Below are 12012 nucleotides of genomic sequence, written 5' to 3'. Positions count from 1 at the left end.
GCTAAGGAATCCTATAATTGGTGGCTTATAAGGAGAATTTGGGGATTTAAACAACAAAAATCTGATGAAAAATATCTCCAAGTGTCGGTTACAAATATCGGGAAGCACTAAGGACCATTTCACAGGTGAAAATAAGGTCTGCGAGATTTCGCAAACGCACAAAAAGGGCTGCGAAATCACTTTGCAGCAAAAGGCTGATTCCGCAGCGCTGCGAAGTTGGCTTTCATCTTGTGGTGTTTGGCTTCCATCGCGTCGTGAAACTTCAGGGAAAATCCATAGCACTGTGCAAAAAAGCTGTGAAATAATTCCGCAACAAAAGGGTGATTTCGCAATGCTGTGCAAAATCCTTCCTTCAGCTTGGAGTGATCGACTTCCAATGGCTATAACTCCTTCATTTCAACTCCGAATTGCACACTGTTTAAAGCATTGGATTGTTAACTTCCTAATATTTAAAATGACATATAGTATACATAAATTGGACTTCGGGAAGTGCTCCAAAAGTGGCTGACATGACTGTCATCAAGAATGTTCCATGGCAGATTTCTCTTTGCTTCCCCTCCTTGCATTCCGGAATTGCTTATGGCAAAGGACTTCAAAGCTTTGGTTATTCATGCTTCTGAGCTTTCCATTTCTTTGCCAAGGATTCCAAATAACTCTCCTCAATCTCATATTGCTTTGGTGATCAAAAAGCTATCAAAACACCAAAACTTAAGACAATTTGATTAGAATTGATTGCAAAGGGGCCTTAACATGTTAATTGGGTTAAAAGGCAATAACTACTACTCAAAAGTGTTTAAAAGGATTAATTACAAGCTATCAAATAGCACTTTTTGAGTAGTAATCATTATGCTGAAGTGGGAAGATGTTGGCACGCAGGAGCACATCAATAAGGAGCATCGCACCTGGAAGCTCTCTCTTAGTCAACACTGAGGCTGTGGAAGTCCCCCTGGACAAGATACAAACCATGTCCCTCTGAGATAATGAGGACCACTCCCTGAAGTCGGCCTGAGTCACAGGGTCATAAGGTATACGGAGGGCCTCAGCAATGTGCCAAGCTCCAATGGCACCCTGGCATCCATCTATGGTAAAATAGATGAGAGTAGGATTCCGGACTCCTCGAGTAGTCATAGACTGATAAAAGTCTAGAACTACTTTGGGATAATAGAACTGCCTAGGGGTGAGGAGATGCTCCATGTGATACCTCTGCAGCAAACAGAATGAATCCCTGAGCTCTAGCTGTTGTCTGAGAGCCTCGATATCGAACCAGGTCTCTGAGTGGAAGGATCGATCTCTGCAATCCAGGTTGCCCTCTATAGGCGGCCCTATGATCATAGGATGCCTGATGACGGTCTCGAGAGGAATCCCCACGGGAATCTGAGAGTCCTCTGTAGGCGGCTCTGCTTGAGGTGTCTGGGATGGCTCTCTAGGACTCGAGAACTTGGCCCTCTTCGCGGGTGGCCAAGAAGCAGGCCTCTTGGCTTTGGCGGCGGGTGGCGCAGGGTCAGTGGGTGGCCTCCTGGTGGGATACCGGCGCTGAGAAGGCGTTCCACCCTCAGATGGGGGAACGGTGGAGTCCTGAGCAGGTGGCGAAGTGGCGCCTCCAATGGCGGACTGCTCTGGTCGAGGCATCGGCGAGGATGGGGATGCGGAAAGACCTCCCCTAGTCTTTGCCATGGCCTAAATGGAGCGAGATGGCTGTTCGTGAGTTCCAGAGGCTCTCAGCTGGTGCGTGGGGCTAGTCTCTTCAGCTTCTCTCCTTCAAGGGTTTATATAGAGACGGGGGCTTGGGGTGGTTTGATGTTTAAAAATTCCCATGGCAACCGAAAAGTCGTTTTTGGACGTTAGGCAAAGTCTCGAGGGTAAAAAATGAGTTTAAAAGTCAGTTAGGAGTTTTCGCAGCTTAAAATTTCATCGTGCGAAATTTTCGCACCTTGAATTTTACCGTGTGAAATTTTCGCACCTTGAACTGAGAATTTCACACCTTAAATGGAGTTTCGCACTCAATTTCGCACTGTGCTAAATTTTCGCACCTTGTTTCGCACAGTGCGAAATTTGGCTTGAGGTGTGCGAAATGGCACTCGTGTGCCAGGAGTGTGTTTCGCACCTTGAATAGTGGTGTGCGAAATTGAAATTTAGAAAATTCGCACCTTGGACAGGGATTTTCACATGCTAGAATGAATTTCGCACCTTGGATTGAGCTGTGCGAAATTTTTACACCTTGATTCGCACTATGCGAAAATTGCCTTGAGGTGTACGAAATGGCACTCGTGTGCTAGGAGTGTGTTTCGCACGGTGCGAAAATTTTCGCACCTTGAATAGTGGTGTGCGAAATGCTGCTTTTGGAATTTCGCACCTTGAAATGCATTTTCGCATGTTGGATTCTATCGTGCGAAATTTTCGCACCTTGAAATGCAGTGCTCTTTTCCCTTTGCTTTGCTCCCTTGTCTTGCTTTTGAAGGCTTCTCCACATTTTTCTTGATTTTTTTCTAAAATTTTTCATCAACATTGACTAGAATTAAGACAAAATAAACCAAGTTTGAGCAAGAATTAAAATCAAAAGAAATAAAAATGAAAATAACAATACGACTATTTAAAACAATAAAAATTCATGGACTTAATATAGTCCATGAAACCCTGCTTTCCCTCAAAGTTGTTGTGGTTCAAGGAGGTTGATCTCCTCTTGTCTGCATTATAAGGCTCTATGAACAACTTGAGACGATGGCCATTAACTTTGAAGGTTTGATTGCCTTTGGGATTGACTACTTCCACCACTCCATTGGGATGCACTTCATGAATTATGACAGGACCCGTCCACCTGGATTTCAATTTTCTTGGAAAAAGATGAAGTTTAGAGTCATAAAGCAAGACTCTTTGTCTCTTGGTAAAATTCTTCTAATTTACCAACTGATCATGCCATTTCTTCAACCTTGCTTTTGCAATTTTTGAATTGAGGTAAGCATCATTCCTCATTTCCTCCAATTCATTCAAATCCAAACATCTCTTTAACATGGCTCTTGTCAAATCCATGTTGAGCTTCTTGATTGCCCACCATGCTTTATATTCAATCTCCACTGGAGGATGACATGCTTTGCCATAAACAAGGTGATAAGGAGACATTCCGAGAATGGTCTTATAAGCGGTCCTATAAGCCTATAAGCCTTAATAGACCAATCCTTCCTATTCACATTCACCACCTTCATCAATATATTCTTGATTTCCCGGTTAGCTAACTCAACTTGGCCACTTGTTTGAGGGTGATAAGGTGTAGCTACCTTGTGCTTGACCCCGTATTTGGCTAGAAGAGTCTCAAAAGGCTTGTTGCAAAAGTGGGTTCCACCATCACTGATAATGGCCTTAGGCAGTCCAAATCTTGAAAAGATGTTCTCCTTGAGAAATTTGAGAACCACCTTATGATCATTGCTCCTACATGGGATTGCTTCTACCCACTCAGAGACATAATCCACTCCCACCAAAATGTAGGAGTGTCCAAATGACATTGGAAATGGCCCCATGAAGTCTATCCCCCAAACATCAAAGACATCCACTATCAAGATGGGGTGTAAGGGCATCATATTCCGGCATGTTAGCTTCCCTAGCCTTTGACACCGATCACATCCCTTGCACATAGAGTGGGCATCCTTGAAAAGAGAGGGCCACCAAAAACCTGATTGGTGATTACTACTCAAAAAGTGCTATTTTATAGCTTGTAATTAACTCTTTTAAACACTTTTGAGTAGTAGTTATTGCCTTTTAACCCAATTAACATGTTAAGGACCCTTGCAATCAATTTTAATCAAATTGTGTAAGTTTTGGTGTTTTTGTTAGTAATTTGATCACCAAAGCAATCCAAGATTGAGGAGAGTTATTTGGAATCCATGGCAAAGCAATGAAGAGCTCAGAAACATGAAGAACCAAAGCTTTGAAGTCCTTTGCCATAAGCAAATCCGGAATGCAAGGAGAGAAGCAAAGAGGAGAAAAGCAAAAAGGAAAATAGAGGACAGCAGCTGCAGTCTTCTTTCACACTTTTGGAGCACTTCCAGAAGTCCATTTTCTACATGCTATATACCATTTCAAAGCTCAGGAAGTCAAGAATCCAACGCTTCAAACCGTGTACGATTTGGAGCTGAAATGAGGAAGTTACAGCCGTTGGAAGCCAATCACTCCAAGATGAATGAAGAATTTTGCACGGCTGCAAAATCACCCTTTTGTTGTGGAATGATTTCGCAGTCTTTTTGCACAGTGCTATGGAATTCCTCTGAAGTTTCATGACACGATGGAAGCCAAACACCGCAAGCTGAAAGACCACTTCGCAGCGGTGCGAAATTAACCGGTTGCTGCGAAGTAATTTCGCAGCCCTTTTTTGTACATCTGCGAAATCTCGTAGACCTCATTTTCACCTGCGAAATGGTCCTTAGCGCTTCCCGATATTTGTGACCGACACTTGGAGATATTTTTCTTCAGATTTTTGATGTCTAAATCCCCATTTTCTCCTTGTAACCCACCAATTATAGGATTCCTTAGTTATTAAGTTTGGAAAAGGGGTGAATAACCTCAGATATTTTGTTTTGTAATTTTCTTTATATATAGCTCTCGGGAGCTTGTTCTCGAAGAGGCATCCTTTGTAGAGGTTCCAACGAATCCTTTGTACAAATTTGCAAGGAAGTAAAATACAGACCACTTGCTCTACTTTTCATATATATTTTTGTTTTCTCATTCTTTTTCTTTCTAGCCAATCAAACTCTGAGGATTTTTCCTTAGAGGATGAGAGGCTAGGCTCTTTGTCTCTTGGAGTGAAGAAAGCCAGGTAAGTTTCCTCATGCATAAATTGGAAGTTTTGTTGTTTTAGTTTTTAATGAAGAGAAAGAGTGACCCGTTAATGGTTTTTATCTTTTTAGTTAACTTAAAACGTCTTTAAATCACCTGGGCCAACACTTGGTAAGGCAAGTGATCTCCGTCCATGGAGATTCACTAGTTTACCCCTTGCGAGCCTCTGGGAGGTGACTTGAAGGTAGGATTTTCTAGAATAGCCAACACTTGGTAAGCTTTTGGACTCCAAGGAGACATCCATTAGTTATCTCTTGCGAGCTTTTGATGGGTAATCCAAGGTTAAAGATCACCTTAAATGGCAAGTGCTAGGTGAGAGGTATGAGCCATTGCAAGGTGCATCAGTGAGAGGGATTTAGTGTTTGAACCCATTAATGAGAAGCATCTGTACAACATCGGTTGGAGAAGGAACTATATGTTAATTCTCTAATGCGAGGAAAAGAAACAAGTGACCAGAACTCTCCTTTTTGTATGAGAAATCTGAGCCTAGTGATCTGAAACTCCAAGAAACACTTTTCTTTGTAATTAAAATCAGTTACTATTTTTGGTTAGCTTAAAACCAATCTTTTTCAAACATCTTTATGTTTTCTTTTAAAGCTAACCTTGAAATGAAAAGCCACCAATTCAGCTTTGAATTAATATCATTTGTGAAGTGAAAACCCATCCCAGTGAACGATCCTAGAGCCACTATGCTATAGTAGCTTTGTCTTTGCTACCCTAGTATATGGTGTAATAGGTTATAAATTTTGTTGATTACTCCCTCAATTAAGGAGCACCAGCTGGACACGAATCAACTGAGACACCAATTAGGCATGAATCAATTGGATCACTTTCATGGTTGTTTTCTTGGAAGCAAAATGACCTCCACATGCACTATCATGACAATGGGATAGAATCCCTAATTGCTCTTGTTCAGGAACACATTTCCTTATGATTTGATCATCACGGTATTTGAAGAGAAAAGGCTCCTCCCAATAATAGGCATGGATCTTAGCAAAGAAATGCTTCTTGTCTTAGGCACCCCACTCACTTGGAACTTCTCCAATAACCAAGTAATTTGCTATATGAGAATACCATGGAGCTACCTCTATTGACATGAGAGACTCCTCAGGGAAGTCATCATTGATAGGTAGACCATGTGAGTCATGTGTTATCACAAGTCTTGACAAGTGACCAGCTACCACATTTTCAACTTCCTTTTTGTCCCGGATTTGGAGATTGAATTCTTGAAGCAAAAGGATCCATCTTATCAATCTTGCCTTGGCATCTTGCTTGGTTAGCAAGTACTTCAAAGCAGAATGGTCAGTGAACACCACTATAACGGACCCTACCAAATAGGCACGAAACTTATCCAAGGCAAAAACTACTGCCAACAACTCCTTCTCAGTAGTTGTGTAGTTCCTTTAAGCCTTATTCAAAGTTTTGCTTGCATAATAAATCACATAGGGCTTTCCATCTTCCCTTTGCCCCAAAACAGCCCCCATAGCAAGATCACTTGCATCACACATTACCTCAAAAGGTAATTTCCAATTTGGGGCTCTCACAATTGGTGCAGTTGTGAGGAATTGCTTTAGTTCCTCAAAACTCTTCTGACATATCTCATTCCATGCGAACTTGGCATCTTTTACCAAGAGTTCACAAAGAGGTTTTGAGATTTTTGAGAAATCCTTAATGAACCTCCTATAGAACCCAGCATGTCCTAGGAATGGCCTAATTCCTTTAACATTTGTGGGAGGTGGCAACTTAACAATTAGCTCCACCTTCGCCTTATCTACCTCAATGCCATTCTTGGAGATTATATGTCCTAAGACAATTCCTTGTTGTAGCATAAAATGGCACTTCTCCCAATTTAGCACTAGGTCTTTCTCAATACATCTTTGGAGAACAACTTCTAAATGCAACAAACACTCCTCATAAGAATCTCCATATACAGGGATGTCATCCATGAAGACTTCCATGATGCGCTCCATCATATCACTGAAGATGCTTAGCATACATCTTTGGCAAGTTGCAGGTGCATTACATAGACCAAAGGGCATCCTCCTATAGGCAAAAGTACCAAAGGGGCAAGTGAAGGTTGTCTTTTCTTGATCTTCCAAATCAATCTCTATTTGGAAGTAACCTGAGTAACCATCCAAAAAACAGTAGAAAGGATGCCCTGAGACTCTCTCAAGGACTTGGTCCATGAAAGGCAATGGGAAATGGTCCTTCCTAGTCACTGAATTCAACTTCCTGTAGTCTATACACACCCTCCATCTTGAGGTAAGACATGTAGAGACTTCCTCCCCTTTCTCATTTTGGATCATAGTAATTCCAGATTTCTTTGGGACTACTTAGGTTGGGCTCACCCACAAGCTATCTGAAATGAGATATATGATCCCTGCTTGAAGTAGCTTCAGAACTTCACCCCTTACCACCTCTTGCATGTGAGGATTCAACCTCCTCTGGGGCTACCTCACCGGTTTTGCATCTTCCTCCATATAGATATGGTCGGTGCATACCAAAGGGCTAATCCCCTTCAGATCAGAAATTGACCATCCAATTACCTTTTTGCATTTTCTGAGGACTCCCAAAAGACTATCCTCTTGATCACTTGTGAGAGTTGAAGAAATCACCATTGGACATTTCCCATCTTCCTCCAAATATGCATACTTCAAATCAACAGGAAGTGGCTTCAAAACAAGCTTTGGAGGGTCCTCCATAGCTGCTCCTTGTGAGTCCTCCTTATTGAACAGTGGTAAGATCTCTTCCCGTCTCCTCCAAGGAGACATGATGGCTAGCATATCTGAGGGTTCAGGTAACCCATCTTCAAGCACTCCAAGGCTTTCGTTCAAGCTCTCTTCTAAATTCTTGTCACAATGTTCTTCAACCAAGGTGTTGATCAAGCACACCTCCTCAAATCATTCCTCCTCTTTTGAGTGAAGATGCCTCTTGCAGAGGCGGAATATGTTTAATTCCAAGGTCATGTTTCCAAATGTGAGCTGCATCACCCCATTCCTACAATTAATGATGACATTGGAGGTAGCTAGGAAAGGTGTTCCAAGGATGATTGGCACATAATTTTTTTCCTCAACAGTGGAATCAATATCAAGCACCACAAAATCCACAGGATAGTAGAATTTGTCCACTTGAACTAGAACATCCTCTATCACCCCCCTTGGGATTTTTACTGACCTATTAGCTAAGGAAAGAGTGATGGTTGTGGGCTTCAATCCTCCAAGTCCCAATTGCTTGTACACAGAGTATGGGAGCAAATTCACACTTGCCCCCAAGTCTAGTAAAGCCTTCTCGACATGTGTCCCTCCAATGTTGACTGAAATGGTGGGACATCCCAGATCTTTGTACTTAACTGGAGACTTACACTGAATGATGGCACTTACTTGCTCAGTGAGGAATGCCTTCTTTGTCACATTTAACCCTCTCTTGACCGTGCACAAGTCCTTTAAAATTTTTGCATATATGGGGACTTGCTTAATCATATCAAGTAAGGGTATATTCACCTTCACTTGTCTCAGAACTTCAAGAATTTCTGATGAATTCTTGATTTCCTTCTTTCCATGTAAAGCTTGAGGAAAAGGGGGAGACATATATTTCTTCATCATATCCTCCTTAATCATTATCCTTGGCTCATCTTCAATGCTTGATTTAGATGCATTTTTCTTCCCACTCTTCTTTTCTTGGTTATTGCCCTCTTTAACCAAGGTTCTCTTTGACATGAGTTCTTCATCTTGCCTCACCTTAGGCAAGGGCTGATCAACCTCCTTCCCACTCCTCAAAGTGATCACAACTTTGACCTCCCTCAAATTTGAAGACTCCCCGTCTTGGGTTTCAACTTCATGAACACCCTTTGGATTTTGGCTTGGTTGAGAGGGAAACTTTCCCTTCTCATTCACTGTGTTGAGGTTGGTAAGCCTAGAAATGGAGTATTGAATGTTGTCTATCTTCTAAGATAGATCATTTTGCATCCCATCCATTCTCTTAATTTGAGAACTCTCAACATTCTCAATCTTTTGGTGCAATTGGGAGTTGATTGCCTTTTGTTCACCCACAAAGTCTCCCATGACTTTACTTAGGTTCACAATGGCTTGCTCCACTGAAGAGGTTTGTTGAGGTGCTTGGGTTTGGGCTTGTGGTTGGTATGGGGGTGGCCTTGGTTTCCAAGAAAAATTTGGATGGTTTCTCCAGCTTGAATTATAGGTGTTTCCATAAGGTGCATTGTTGTTGGGCCTAAATTGCCCCACAACATTGGCTTGATCACTTAACCTCTCCCTCACAGCTGGGATGCTTGGGCACTCATCTACCACATGATCACATGATTGGCAAATGGTGCATGGCATGACATGGGCTTATGTCTCGGAGATGGCTTGGATTTCATGCATTTTTTTCAACTCAAGTTCTTCTAACCTCCTTGCCATTGTTGCCACCTTAGCTTTCATGTCCATGTCTTCACTTAACATGTAAATTCCACCCTTTGGATTTACAGGAGCTTTCATCTTTCCCATTTCTCTTGAGTTGGGTTCATCTCATCCTCTTGATACCTCAGAGACATAACTTAAAAAGTCCATGGCTTCTTCCGGATTCTTACTCATAAAATCTCCCCCACACATGGTTTCAAGAATTTGCTTCATGGAGGAAGACATCCCATCATAAAAATAGCTCACCAAGAGCCATGTATCAAAGCCATGATGAGGACAAGCATTGATGGCCTCCATATACCTTTCCCAACATTCATGGAACTTCTCATTTTCTTTGGTATAAAAATTTGAGATTTGTCTCTTCAACCCATTAGTCCTATGGGTGGGGAAAAATTTCTTCAAAAATTCAGCCTGCAGATCAACCCAATTCCTTATGCTCCTCGGCCTTAAAGAGTTAAGCCATATCTTTGCCTTGTCCTTCAAAGTAAAAGGGAATAGCTTGAGTCTCATCAAGTCTATTGAAGCTTTTCCCTCTCTAAAAGTATTGCATACCTCCTCAAACTCCTTGATGTGGGCATACGGGTTCTCACTCTTCATTCCATGGAAATTTGGTAGGAGGGGCACAATATGGGGCCTTATAATCAGCTGCTCAAGATGAGGCACGATGCATGAGGGTGCACTCATCCTTGGTGGGTGCATTCTATCCCTCATGGATAGATATGCATTTGGATTACCCCCTTGACCGTGTTGAGAATTCTGATCCTCTTGTGGAGGGTTGATGATGTTTACACAGATATCCAACTCTGTGTCTTGAGGATTCTCTATCCTTACTAGCCTTCCCTCTTGGTCCTGAATCCAATAGGGCATGCACAAGTTACAAGTTTCCTGAAAACAAAACAAAGACAACAAAAACAAAAGAAAGCTAGAAGAAAAATAAGGTTAGAAAGAAAATAAAAGTAAACTTAACAAAGGAAATTCTACAATTAAAAGAAATGAAATGAAGTTAGTGAAAAAGGAATTCACCAAACTTGTGATGGAAATCACAAGTGTTCTCATAAGATCATATCACTACAAAATGGCACCATCCCTGGCAACGGCGCCATTTGATTCGTGCCCAGTTGAGTATTTTAATAAAAAATATTTATAAATCCTATTACCTTATACTGGCGTAGCAAAGCTACTATAGTATAGTAGCTCAAGGGTCGAACTCAGGGATGGGTTTTCATTCTACCAGTGATAGACTAAATATTAGAAATTGAGTCTGATGATTTCCTTTGTCTTAACTTAAAGTTTTTTAAAAAATAAAATTTGTTTTGAAAGTGGTGCTTGGAACTAAACTAATATAGAACTAGGAAGAAATGAAAGAAATAAAGTCTCCTGGAGCTAGAGGTTGCTAGGATCAAGTTCAGAATGCAAAGTGGGAAATTTCGGATCTTTCTTCTTGCATTGAGGACAACAACATGAAGGATGGTTGTTTCCCGAATCGGTATAGGTTTAACAATGAAGATTTAATCCATAAAAAGTCAATAGAAGTGGTAGTCAAGTTCCATTAAGGGCTTTAGACACTATGGGTCTTCACCTTGAGCCACTTTCCAATGGCTCGTACATGATAACTAATGGACTGATGTGGATCTAGCAATAAGTATCCACATAGACCTTAAGCTTACCATGTATTGGCCATTCAAAGTGATTCTAAGGGATTTAAAGCAAAAATTTAGATTTAAAAGCCATTTATGAACTCCACCTACCTATATTTAATGCACGAGAGTTTTCCACTTTAGCATCTGGACTTTTCACCTAGCTTCCTTCACTCCAAGAAACCAAAAGTTTAGCCTCTCATCCTCTGGGAAAACATCCTCAGAGGTTGTTTGGCTTCCAAGAAAAAGAAAATAGTAGAGAGAAAAAGAAAACAAAAGAGATCTCTGTATTTCACTAAGTGTAAAATTTACATAAGTTGGTCTCCTGGAGAAAGCTCCCCAAGAGTCTCATTTTCAGTGTTTACAAGAGAGTTTATATAGGAAGGTAATTTACCCTTCCTTGGATACTTCCTAGCTAAGGAATTACATGAGTGGCTGAATACAAGGAGAAAATGGAAATTTAGACACAAAAAAACATCAGAAGAAAAAGAGTCGGCACAAATATCCCAGTTTCGCACGTTGCATGGTGACTTGCGAAAATTTCGCAAGTTGATTTCGCAACTTAGAATCCACTTTCGCACGTTGATATCCAAGTTCACAAGTTGCAAAATCAACTTTGCATGCTAGGCTTCACCGCAACTACTCAGCTGCCATTCACTTTAAATTTCGCACGTTGGAGTTCCAATTTCGCAAGGTGCGAAATTGTCCCTCAGCTTGATGCAGTTGACTTCCGAAGACCATATCTTCCTCTTTCAGCTCCAAATCGTACACGGTTTGAAGCGTTGGATTCTTGACTTCCTGAGCTTTGAAATGGTATATAGCATGTAGAAAATGGACTTCGGAAAGTGCTCCAAAAGTGCAAAGGAAGACTGCAGCTGCTGTCCTCTGTTTTCCTTACTCTGTTTTCCTCTCTCCATTTGTTCTTTCCTTGCATACATTGAGCGACTTTGGCAAAGGGCTATGGAGCTCCAAAGCTTGGTTCTTCATGAATTTGAGCTTCCAAAAGCTTTGCCATGAACTATATACAACTCTCCCTCATTCTTAAATTGCTTTGGTGAGCAAAAAGCTATCAAAAACACCAAAACTTAATACAATTTGATTAGAAACGATTGCAAGGGTCCTTAACATGCCAATTG

General features: G+C 41.3%; 1 pseudogene; it reads right to left on the bottom strand.

Moving 5' to 3' along the window:
* LOC117916987 overlaps positions 1-8759 on the bottom strand; it is a 72980-nt pseudogene extending 64221 nt beyond the window's left edge.
* Positions 8760-12012: the final 3253 nt, after the last annotated feature.

This window comes from Vitis riparia, chromosome 6 (assembly GCF_004353265.1).
Source record: "Vitis riparia cultivar Riparia Gloire de Montpellier isolate 1030 chromosome 6, EGFV_Vit.rip_1.0, whole genome shotgun sequence".
Classification (NCBI taxonomy): domain Eukaryota; kingdom Viridiplantae; phylum Streptophyta; class Magnoliopsida; order Vitales; family Vitaceae; genus Vitis; species Vitis riparia.
Note: the sequence above shows the minus strand (reverse complement) of the source record. Positions and strands in the feature narration are given on the sequence as shown.